Genomic DNA, 13,303 nt, shown 5'->3' with positions numbered 1-13,303 from the left:
CTGCAGCTAATTATTTTATTTATCAGTTAATCTTCCAATTATTTTCTCAGCTCAATGATTAACAGCTTGGTCAATAAAATGTAAAAGAAAATAGTGGAAAATGGTGAAAAATGCCTCTTATAATTCTCAAGAGCTCAAGTTGGCATCTTCAGGGTCCTTGTATTATCTGACTGTCAGTCCAAAACCACCAAATACTCTATTTTATTGATAAATGACAAAGAAAAGTAGCAAATACTCATATTTGATAAGATGGAATAAGAAATTATTTGGTATTTGTGTTTGGACACATCACAAAAACATTGTCAAATGGCTAAATCAGTCAGTTGGCTCAATTATGAATTGACTAATTGTTTCAACTCTATGTTTTAAAGCTAACACCACAGCATACATCAGAAGCTATCTGACTCATGCTTCCTCTGCATGGGCTGCAGTGTGGTCGAGTGATAAGAAGGATACAACATAAAGCTAGAGAAGACTGGGTCCACCCAGCTCAGGAGTTCCTGAATCCCTGCAGGGCTGCTGCTCTGTGAATGACCTCTGACCTCCTTGTGGAGCCGGTTTAGGTGTTCTTACATCAAAGCCCCAGTGAAACTCCTGCTTAGTCCTCTGTTACGCTGGAAGATAAGTTGTTTTCTGTCTTCCGCAGCTCTTAATCAGTTTCCTTTAATCCTATAAACGTTTACTTACGCAAAGCAACAGCTAGGTTTAAGAGCTGTTTGTTCACGCCAATCGCGTGTTCTATTTGTGACTTTTTGTAGTTGCAGAAAAAAGAACAAAACATAAGCCATGCCATGAAAACACCAAAATCAACAGCTGTCATCACATTTTAATTCAAAAGAAACACATGACAACTTCCCACCAACTTAACTGTGACTGAATACACTTTTCTTAAAAGGCTTAGTAATTTATTAAAACAGCGGGGTAGCAAACATTATTCAAACAGGACTTAATAAAGCGTGTGTCGGGAACTTTTTTTGATTAACATTTGGTTCTTTAGTGGGTATTTACAACAGTGCAATGATGTATGGATGAATTAAACAATGCTCATGGTGATTAAAAAAAAACCCTGCATTTATGCACTTTCTTCATTGGGATTCCTTGACAATTGTACAAAGGGTTACTGCAGACAACATTTTATTTTTAAAGTTTAAAGTTTTGTGTTCATACAGGCTGTGACCAAAAATGGGCAAAATGCAGCTTGTTACAAACTACAAAATATCTCTCAAATAAATGTCACAAAATAAAACAGAATACTGCTGCCAGAAAATGTATCAGGATAAAATATATGGGTTTTGTATTTTCAAAATACAGGAAAATACATTATTCTTTTATAACTTGTACACCTTGTTTATACCTTGTTGATATATTTTTACATATATAAACATACCTTGTACCTGTACAAACTACAACAACAAACTTCATACAGAGCAGGTCGAGACAATACTCATTATTTTGTAACGTTATTTATAGAGACCCAACAAATCCCACCATGAGCAAGCACTTGGCGACAGCACCAAGGAAAAACTAACTTGTAACAGGTAGAAACCTTGAACAGAACCTGGACTCGGGGTTGCCGGCCATCTGCCTCAACCCCCTATGAAACCCTATGGTGTATGTGCAGTCCAACCATATGTAAGGTTTTGACCTATTCCACCCTGTCAAACACAAATTACAATGTATTATTGTTATGACATCAATCCGAACTTTAACATAGATGATGATTTTAGATGTTTTAAATCTGCTTCCTTGAGTCTAGAAAAGCAGCTGTGTTCAGGTTCTAGTTCAGTCAACCTCAGCTGACTGACACTGAATGTACAAAATTAGTTATTTTCACCACATCTGAAAACAGTCCTTGCTGTCACTCCTCACATCACCCATTTCTTCTGTCTTTTCACGTTTCTGTCTGTGGTTTGGTATCGGTTCAAATGACTCTTTAGAAGCCAAAGCATGTTAGCAATGTGGATGGTCATACGCAGGGAGAGGCAGATCCCTCAGGCATTTTACCCTCAAAAGCAGCTTGGCTTTGCCGTAAAGGTCACGTGGTGTTGCAAATTAAAGCTGTCATATATATAGAAGTAACTAGCAAATTTTTTTTTGTCCTGAGGCCCCTTACAGAGTGTTAATCCTGCTCAGTCTAAATTATGATTTTATGATTTTATCATAGTGAATTCAAAGGCTGAAATAAATAAAGGCAGAAAAAAGAAGGAAAGGTCATGGTTCTAAGCATGTGACTTTGTTTACTGATCTGAAAATAATAATAATAATAATACTAGTTGAAGAACGTGTATTAAGTGTTATCAGAGATGCTCACAAGTCTTTTAGCTAGAGTCCAAGTCAAGTCTCAAGTCACCCGTGGTTATAATGAATGTTGTATCGCCTGCTGCATTCAATACAGGCTGCTTATAACACTGCATAGCTATAAGGAATTCTATAACTGTAACCTATTTTTCAGTTACAGAGCACAACCATGTAATGTGCAGTGCAAATTTACTACTGTAAGTCAACACCCCACACTCTCAAACCCAGTGTAACGTTAACTAAATAAAACTGTCACGTTGCATGATCAACAATAAACCTGTAACCTGTTTTTCACAGAGCACAACCATGTAATGTGCAATGCGAACAATGACATACTCAACATTGTTTTATCAGCTTTAAAATCTCAATTTATGAGAATTGCTTATAAACATTGTTTTAAAACCAAGATGTGTTTTAGACGTCTGCTACAGAAAATTACACATCAGTACTGTTTGGGGTGTCAGAGGGTCCAGCTGTAAAACATGGTTAAACACAATGGATTTTAATATGCTTTATTTCTGAGTGGTGTTGACAGTTTTATCTGCCACTAAATTGTTCTTGGATCAGCGTGTTAGTACGCTGAGAGCAACTAAAGAAACTGAGTCATATGTTACACACACAAGAAGTAAAGCTGATTCTGATTAATGTTGTTTTACTGTTTTTGCATATTTTTATTTATGTACTGTTTTACTCTCAACCAAAGGGAGGGAAAACATCTTCTCATATACACATAATCTCATATCTGTCAGATCCATTAATCCATTAGGATCAAGAGCAGTTTCTTCCTGACTTCTATCAGAGTAGTGATACGTTTGGCCGTGCTTATTACAGTCCAGTGACAGCCACAGCCACTGGATTTTTTTATTTATTTTTGTGTCAGCATTTGATTTATTGATTGTTGAGGATTTCAACAAATATAACAAAATATGCTTCTAAAACAAATTGCCTACCCTAGCTACCCTAGACTTGTAATGTTATATAATTGTTATAAAATTAAAAATACTAAAGCAGATTTGTATTTTCTTACAAACCTGTTGTGCTACATGGGTGTCCTTATGGTATGCTCTGTCTGGACAGGTTGCAGTTGAGCATTTGCACATGGGTTTCTCATGCCTTGCTGCTAACATCTTCACGCTCTGGCCTGCCACTTTTATTATTATTTTTTATACTTGCCTTCTGTGTCTTGAAATGTTACTCAATCGTTGTCAAAAATTTAAAATATGAGAAATCTGAATAGATATATTTGTTTATATTTTCCTTATTTTCTCCTTGTAAATTTAAGAGGGGCAGTCTCTTTTATGTTTCAACTATTTTATTTATATGAATTTGAACCGATTATACAATCCATGTGTCAATGTATTGTACAAAGTATAGCCTAGTTTTTCAAAAATGTAAGCATACTGTAATCCTGAAAGCAACGGAGGATTTGCCACTAGACAGAGCATGCGCTGTTTGATGAGCCTTCTCCTCTTATCCTTTTTCATAGACACAGATGTGGAATAAACCTGCTGTTACCACAAGCCAGACCAGCTTTGGGAGATTCATTTAGACAGGAGACATTTCACAGAGGTCACATTGGTGCCGTGACTTGTCCATATGACAGATGTTTTCTCGCCACTGCGTTGTTTTGGATCTGAGTTTTTCTCTTCAGTGTATCTGACTGTCCAAACACCGGTTAATTTAGTTAATAATAGCCATATTACCTTGAGACTTTAATTTTATCTGAGTGAGGATTTTACTATCTCAGCAAATGTGGTGTATCTGATTTGTCTCCTCTCAGTACTGGTGACACAAGGTGACCATCAGGTGGGGTATAAAACTGCTTTGTAGAGGGTTTGGTGCAAAGTCCTTTCAGATAGAGAGATGTAGTGACACCTCACAGTCAGGCGATAGTCGAGTCACATCCACCACAGTGCACTAGCAGGTCAGTTCCAAACCTTTCTCTTGATAATGCGGATAGGGCAGCAGCTAGCTGATAGCATTATGTCACACCTCAAAGCATCAAGCCCTACAGCTCCTGTGCATACAAGTCAATAAAAAAAACCTCTTTCTCCAGCTGCACACTGGATCTCTCCCAAGAGTTCAGATACAATGGGTGTGGATGAATGGGAGGTTTCACTGAAGAATTACATCAGAAAAAAAGCCGGGAAATCAAGCTGAGGGAATTCTCATCTACCTGAGAGGCAGAACAGAGGGTGTTGTGAGATTTGGAATAAGAAACAGTGAAACTGATGCACAACCCACAGGCCATCTATAAACATGTCAGGTCTAGATATTGATCATCTGTGCACCTGTAGCTGACTTTTAGTCCACCCTGCCATAAGAACATGGTGATCCTTAAAAGTATTGGCTTGGACAGAACAGAGCCACTGCTGCTCCTGCAACTTGTCTTAAAGAGCAGCAAAATGTTTTACAACCCCAGTGTGTCAGTCAGAGGTATGTACAGTATGTTCATCAGACACTGCCCCAGTAGAGATTTTGCTCTTACCTTGAGGTCCAAGACAACTGATAAATGAGCAGCTCATGAGGTTCAGGAACTGTTAGGTGAATACCATCCATTTACTGAGAGCGTCAGCAAGAAAGGCAGGCCAATTAAAAGCCACATACCAACAACAGGCATCCATACACTTGAGGGCTTACAGACATGCAGAAATTATCATTCTAGTCTTTTGTCCTTTGTCATAAATGCAGGTGTGGAATAAACCTGCTGTTTCCACAAGCCTGACCAGCTCTGTGAGATTCTTTTTAGACAGGAGACATTTCACAGAGATCAGCTTCTATTTATGTTTCTTTTACTTTTTCTTAGCTTTTTAAATTTCTTTTATTTTTTTTTATTTGTGCACCAAAACACCAAAGCAAATTCCTTGTATATGAAAACCTAGTTGACAATAAACCTGATTCTGAATCTGAAAGTAGATAACATTTCCCTCCCCCTGAAATATATTAGTATATTAATATATACTCAATAAAAAAACTAAAAAAAAAACTAATATATACTCAAGTAAAGTACGAGTACCTCAAACTGTAGTTAATGAAACGCACTTAGCGACTCCACAGCGGAATGATTTCATGGTGTTCCCCTTTAAACATTCAGCCTCTCTTCTTGTTTGTAAACCATTGCAATGACCCCGCCCCTTTATGCAAATGAACCTTGACGTCGGCGGAAGCCAGCGCTACGTCTCTTCTTCCGACAGATATTCCTTTAAAGGCGTATTTAAAGCCCTGGCTTCAGTTGCAGCGGACAATCTATGCAACAAAATCTGCTGCAGAGCTGAGCGACCGTCCGACCTGCGGACACAAACACGGAGCCGGCGGCTGACACTACCCGGCGAGGTGAGCACGGTGTCCGGTTAACACACCGGCGACGACAGGGGACGGATATTAAACATTTTCTAGCCGCTGTTTGTCGGCTCCGGCAGGCGGAACACACAGCATCTCAGGTTGCTGCTGCAGAGAGGAGGAGGAGGAGAGGGAGGAGGAGGACGACGACGAGGGGGGAGGCATTTAACGTTACAGTAGTTTCAGTAGGCCTGTGTCAAAAACAAAACGAGAGGACAGGCTGAAGGTGCTTGGGACAGGTTCGGCTGCATAATCACGTTGCTGTCATTATAAAGTGTTTTATAATTAGGATTTCTGAATGTAAAGCAAGGGTTGCAGTTCGGACATAAATAGCAGAAAAAGCTTAATAATCTTCATCACTGCATCTTCGCAGGCTAATAAACAAGGAAGGAGATGTTTATTGCAGTGGATGACACACGTGACCGTGGGAAAAAAAGGAGCTACCGTTATGTTTGGATTGTCCCTCTTCGCAATCAGCTGTTCATCTGTGTTTTCATCATCAGTGACTGCTGGTGCAAAATGTCATCAGTTGTGGATGTGATGCCACCTGGCTGCATTTTGAATTCAGTATCAAACAAATAAATGATGTGTAGCCCTGAAAAGATAAGCAGATCAATGGAAAGAAAAACAGTCAGCAACAATTTTGTGAATCGATTAATGGTTAAAGTTGTGTCTAAAGCAAAAGTACCAAAATAAACCTTCTAGCATCGCAAATGTGATTATTTGCTGGTTTTCAAAGTGTTTTGTGATAGTAAATTTGATTATCTTTGGGCCGTTGGTCAGACAAATCGAGTAATTCCAAGACTTCACCTTGTGCTGTGCTTGGTAAATTGTTATGCAGTTTTCACTGGTCTCTGACATGTCATCATTAATTATTAATTGATTCATCCAGGACATAATCTGCAGATTTAAACGGTAATATAAATACTTGTTAGTTGCAGTGACACAAATGTCAGTGTTAAATCAACAGACAAACATTTGTGTTTTATTTACTTTAGAGGACAATAACCTTTAAACCACATCCATTTGATACCACTGATCTACTGTTTCAGGTACAAATGTGTTTTGAAGGATTCTGCACATATTTCTTTAATGCAGCATACAATTTAGTTTAAATATATCTGAGTTGGACCGCTGCTGCATCTCCATAAATAACTGGTGCAAAGGCAGAGTGAGTGGAAAGAGACTTTTCGTTAAGCATTCTGCTGGTTTGCATGTGTTCTAGTTTATTGGCAACTACTCCTTTATTTTTGTGCTTGTGCGCATGAGAGAGAAAGAGCTGAAGTGCGTATTTGCTGTTGGGTGCTGTATTGATTTAATGTACAGTATAACCTGACATACAGTGTTAGTGTGTGTATGTGTGTACTGTGCTGATATGCTGGGTCTTAACTCTTTTTTTGTGTCTGTGTTTTCAGGTACAACTGCAGGGCTAAAAAAGATTGCAGCCTGGACCAGACGACAACGTCACAACGACATTTATGAAGCTTTCAAGGCCTTTTGGTGAGTCACAGACACACACACACACACACACACACACACACACACACACACACACACACACAGGACTCATTGCTTTTATACACTATTAACACTGCCTCCTTGTGTCTGTTATTTTTCTGCTTGGTCTAGTAAATCTTCACAAAAGATGTAAATGGCCAACAGATGTTCTTCCTCTATTGTATTTCAAGTCTAATATGTTTCTCTTCTGCTGAAAACCACAACCAGCACGAGCAGAACAATACAGGGTCGATGTGCAGTATGTGGCTTTGGTGTGTGATCTGATCGTGGTCTTTGTTTTGGTGTACCTGACTGGATTTGCACACACAGACACTGAGCACAAATTTTCCTAAAAAAAACAAAATCTGTTTTTCTTTGCGTCAGCTGCTTTTGACCCGTTGTGATGCTCGAAGGTTTCAGTTTGTGTGCCGATTCAGCTGAAGTGAAAGCAATCGACTTCCTCTTGATGAAACGTTTAACGTTTGCTGACTATCAGCTGGTGCTGAGTCAGCATCAGGTTATTACCGACCGACAGACACAACTAGTCACGCGCAGACAGTCACATGAACACGCACGCACTTGTGCAAGTAAACATACATTATCACAGATTTTACGCGAACAGAGCAAAGGCCTTTGATCATCCGCCCACATACAACTATCTTGATACTTGACGGGATTATATTTCCATAAAAAACATACAAATAGTGTCTCAGTATGCTACCTTTCATCATAATATGTATTTCACACCTTATTCTAACAGAGCGACATCCTGCTACATAAATTATGGACAAGTGAGGACAAGATTGAGGGTTGCACCTGAACTATAAACATTTTGTTTACTTTGAAAATGGATGTTTCAGAGGTTGAATTGTGGCTCACCAAGGCCAGTCACACTATACATTCAGAACTGACTTCGACATGTTGTAATCCTGCTGTTGAATACTGCGCTGTGAGTTAACGCCAGTATATTCATTGCAACTCCAGAACTGTTGGTTTAATGGTTTTCACACCACATCAAGAAGCTTGAGAGTCTCAGCAGGAGCAGACGCAACTTGCAGGATCCTTAAAACAAGAAGGTATCCTGCAGTAAAGAGATTTTAAGATGCTTATCATGCGACCCTGACATCCGTGGTTTGAGTCCCCGCTCACTCTCTACCTGCAGAACTGTCCAATAAACATAATAAACATGGAGTTGAAGTAAACTGAAAACCTGCAGGACAAAAATTTAAGAAGTTACTGGCCTTTTTTTTCTCACCAAAAACAGCACTGTGTTAAAGGAAATAGACGTTTTATATGAAAAGATGGATGTCTCTATGTCTGTATGATAAATATGAAACTGGAGCCAGCAGCCGATTAGCTTAGCTTAGCTTAGCATAAATACTTGAAACAGGGAGATGCCCTGTGTAAAGGTAATGAAATCTGCCACCAGCACCTCCTAAAAAAAATACTTAAATCATCACATCTCATTTGTTTAATCTGTACAAAAACTAAAAACTATTTCTTAAAAGTCTCTACGGGTTACCTGAAAACCTCAGGGTGACAACAAGACACAAGGAGATACAGCTCACTAATTAAAGTGTTATAGATACTCTCAAGTAACTTCCGTCAAGAAAGTGAATATTCCCAAAAATGTTGACCTATACTTAAAAATATTATACTAATATTTAATTTTTTTAAGAAATAGGGCTGTAGGTACATGTTTGATTTCACAACTATGGAAAGTCATCATCTCCCTCTCAACAATTGTGAAAATTTTCATCCATCACATTAAAAGTAATCAGCCACTTTAAAGATCTTTTATGAGATATGGCAGCCATTCTTGGTATACACTGACTCGCTTAGTTTCTCCTCGCGGGATTAAATAAAGTGTATCTTCTTACTATTGAGTCAGAAACTGTTAAATAATTGATCACCTCTGTGTTTGTATTTATTTCCCCGTTTGTTTAGTCCTTGTTAGTGAGCTACTATGTTTGTTGGCACTCTTTGCCAATCTTTTTGATTTAAGGGGATATATTCAATATATACAACAACTTGTCAATTTGTTTTGTAAGCCGTTGATTATGTACTTGTGAATGTTTGTCTGTCTACCCTAAGGTGTGTAAGTTAGTCTTTGAATATTATTAATAGGACTTCTTTGCTTTGCTACTCTCCTACATCAAACTGTAATTCTGTTTAATTCCATTAAAAAATCCAATAAAGAATTGTTGGATTAAAAGTAATCAACCAGAAGTGTGCTTTAGCAGGCATTTGATTGGCCAACATTGCCTCATAACGGATGATGTCACACTGTGTTGCGGGAAAAGCCGGGCCAAGTTAAATTTTTTTGCAAGAAGTTGAAGTGATCAAAGCAAAATGCTAAATGTAGCTCTTAGTTTTGGTCAAATTTGGTGAAATGGTAGATTTTTACCATTTCACCAAATTTGATTTAGTTCGAAGTAACTCTATCCCTGTCTTTCTCTCGCACTGTGTTTGCTTTTCTCTGTTCCACAAACACACACACACACACACACACACACACACACACACACACACACACAGCTTATCTGGCGTTGTGTACTGAACCCTGATCCTGTGTGTAGATAACCCACTTCCTAGTGGTGTGAAGTTTTTGTACACAAACCTGAGAGCGAGTGAAGGGGTGGGGGGGGCGAGTGAGCGAGTATGTTTTCCCACCTCTGATCAGTGTGCAAGCTTGTGTGTTTATGTGCATTTTTGTCATCTCACTTACATCAGTGCCATCAATATGCCCCTCTTATCTCTGCAAGATCACACACACACACACACACACACACACACAGAAAGACTGTTAAAGCTATGAATGGTAGAATGCTGTTGTGCTTTCTAGGTGGGTAAAAAACTAAACAAAAAAAAACTACTTAATTTGTAGTTAACTTTGTAAAGTTTTGTTATCTGAACTTCCTCTTCAGACAGCAGAAGTGATTTTGAAAAATAGAAAGTATATGGTTTAATTCATCAGTAGTATAATAGTTGTGTGTGAGTGTGGTGAATCTACAGGCAGTTGTGTTTGCTTGTGTGGAGGAACACTGCATGTATGGCTGCTTGTTTTTTCTAGTAGCGGAGGTGGACCGACAATATCAGATGGCTGTACTGTATTTAGCCCTGGCTTTGAGTTGAAGGACTCAGTTGAAGGACTCACAAGCAGATGGGAGCCTGAGAGACAATAATACAAAACGTCTTAAGAATAGAGACTTTCCACTTTGTTTGCTTGCTCTCCTGTCAGATCTCCTGCTCTCTGTCTTGTCTGCCATCCCTCTTCTTCTAGAATGTTTCTTTCTTCTCCAGTCTTTCTTATTTGTTTCTTTTACAGCTTTTTGTTTTTTTGTTTTCCATCTTTACAAAGCTCGAGCGAACTCATCACTTACAAGAAGTGTGTGTGTGTGTGTGTGTGTGTGTGTGTGTGTGTGTGTGTGTGTGTGTGTGTGTGTGTGTGTGTGTGTGTGTGTGTGTGTGTGTGTGTGTGTGTAAAGATACACTGAGTGGGGGGGGGAAAAAGAGGCTGATGTTCACGTTCTCACCTGACCTGAGATATAGTTTATTCTTGGCCTTGGAAACAGCAGCTGGCAAAACGGTCTCCCACCAGATCCATTTAGTAGCTCTTCAGCACCTTTATTCCTGTCTTCCTCAGCAGATGGGTTTGTCATTTTTTTTTTTTCTGTCTTTTTTTTTTTCTTTTCAATTACTGTTTTCAAGGCCATGAATGAACTTTTAATTCTCAGTATCAATTTTTAAGCCAACACGGATGAGAAGTCCTTAAAGTTCTCAGAAAAACTGGCATTTAATCCGGCGAGAACTTGGCAAACTTTCCAAGTCAGACGGTGTTAAATTTACTGTTAAAGGCCACCTGTGGTCTTAGAGTACTTTGTGTAGAAAACAACTGACGCTTTTGTACCTGGCCTAAATTATATTGTTTTCTCTGCTTGAAAACAGAAAAGCATTAGTAACATAAATGATTTGTATATAAAGTAATATAAATGTTGCCTCATTTACACAGCTACAAGCCAAATATAAGAATATCTGCCTCAAGTTTATTCAGGTTTTTGCAGATTAGAGATTTTGTTAAAAAAAAATTTAATTTCAGTTCTGAATAAACATGATACTCTTGAGGCAGTTAACAAATTAGACCCGGGCTCCCGAGGGGCAATCTCTGTTTTCTATCGAATGCTTCATGATGGAGCTCTGATGAATACTGAAGTGTATAAACGTGTATGGGTAGATGAGCTGAATACGGAATTAAAAGAGGAAATTTGAGAAGAATGTCATGTAACGTGTAAAAGTGTTCAATTAACACCAGTCACAACCTAATACAGTTTAAAACACTCCACAGACTCTATTACTGGCAGGAAAAGCTACACAAATTTTATCCCAATATCCTACCATGTAACTGATGTAAATCCAAGATAGGGACTCTAGCACATTCTTTCTGGGCATATAGTAAACTTCATTCATATTGGAAGTATCTTTTTCTGAGGCTTTTGGTAAGAATTTGGTACCCAGCCCTTTGGTAGCAATCCTGGGGGCCATAAGTGTTCTTCCGTCAATAAATTTGAAAGAACCGCAATTAAATTTGGGATGGTGATTGCAAAAAAGCTGATTTTACGTGTATGGAAAATGGATTCTGTGCCTTCATATAATTTGTAGCCGGGAGAATTGTCAAGCACTTTACATCTGGAAAGATTGAGACTCTATAATGAAGATAGAGGTGACAAGTTTGATAAAACAATGGACCTGGTACTGAATGAACCTTAACAAGATGAGCTCACAGGCATTGGCTATTGTATAAAAAACCTCACTGTGCAAATGGGTATGTGATTTTATATATGTCGAATTCATTCTTTTTTTTTTTTAGTTTTTGTTTATAGCTCCCATCTTAACTAAAACCATGGAACATTGTAATCCAAGATGTGCTGTGTTCTGTATGTTATGTGATCATTGTTTTTTTCTTTCCTCTGTCTTCTTTCTTTATTCTTTCTCTTGGAAATTAATAAACATAAAAAAAGAAAACAATTGACCTATATCAGAGTTTTAAAAAAATCTTGTACCTCTTGTTGTTGCTGTCAGAACAGAACAATGAGTTGAAACTTGACCCTTTGTGTTCCAGCAGTTTTTGGAGGTGTGAAATCCTGCTTAAAGATCAGTTTATTATCACATGTCAAGAAACAATGTTGTTCAACACCCAAGTAGAAATGTAGTGTGTGAAAAGCTGTTAAAAGACATGTTGTTGAAATGCGAAATGATGCCAAAACCAGGCTGGCTTGCGCACACACACACACACACACACACACACACACACACACACACACACACACACACACACACACACACACACACACACACACACACACACACACACACACACACACACACACACACACACACTATATCTGCAAATGACAAAGGTTATAAGGTTATGTATGAAAGCACCTTTTTTTTAAGTTGTAGGTCTTACTTTTTTTCACACATATGTGTGACTCACTATATCATGTGACATGGCAATGTCTAAAATAATTTACAATTCACCAGATGGGGAATTTTACTGTATGTAGAACACTTCATAGTTTATAGTTGCAGGTTGCAAAGTGCATGAGAGTAGCCATTAGTACTCATCTCTATCTATCTATCCATCTATCCATCTATCTTGAGAGATAGATGTGGCCAGGCCACTTATGGGTTTTTTTTAATGGGTTTTTATTCCCCGACTGGACTCAAATGAGAACAGCGTTAACCAGGTAAAGTCGAGGGTTTAAGGCAGTTGGTGGTTATACAAAACACAGGAATAACTTTCTTACGTCCTTTTGCTTATTGCATCTGATCTCAACTATGTGACTTAACAGTACTCTATAGTACCCCTTTACCATACCACAATATGTAAACAGCTGCCATAAACTAGTTTACACTCACTCTGGTAGACTTCAGTTACTTCTAAACAGACCTAAATTCTCAACAACCAAAGCTGTAAAACAGCCAAAATCTAGACATCTAGATTAGATAACACCACTCTAGACTAGACAACAGTAGTGGCCTTTCTAAATAGAGAAAAATTAAAAAAAAATAGAGAAAATTAAGCTGCAAGCAGCGTTGGGCGGGCCCTGGAATCCTACACCCTTTTTTATAACCTATTTCTGGTATGCTTACACCAAAAGCCACTTTA

The 13,303-nt window shown here is 38.4% G+C and overlaps 1 protein-coding gene across 1 annotated transcript in view; it reads left to right on the top strand.

Moving 5' to 3' along the window:
• The first annotated feature begins 5,480 nt into the window (after window positions 1–5,480).
• The window catches only part of LOC119907061 (solute carrier family 45 member 4), a 55,250-nt gene continuing 47,427 nt past the window's right edge, over window positions 5,481–13,303 (top strand). Inside the window, exons 1-2 of the mRNA XM_038724617.1 lie at window positions 5,481–5,631; window positions 7,053–7,137. The gene's annotated coding sequence lies outside the window, so the exon portion shown is untranslated. The remainder of the gene's footprint in view (window positions 5,632–7,052; window positions 7,138–13,303) is intronic.

Source organism: Micropterus salmoides, unplaced genomic scaffold (genome assembly GCF_014851395.1).
Source record: "Micropterus salmoides isolate LMB-PRFRI ecotype aquatic unplaced genomic scaffold, ASM1485139v1 Ms_hic_scaffold_17, whole genome shotgun sequence".
In the NCBI taxonomy this organism is placed as follows: domain Eukaryota; kingdom Metazoa; phylum Chordata; class Actinopteri; order Centrarchiformes; family Centrarchidae; genus Micropterus; species Micropterus salmoides.
The sequence above is the reverse complement of the archived record's forward strand: the minus strand, read 5'-3'. Positions and strand labels throughout refer to the sequence as shown.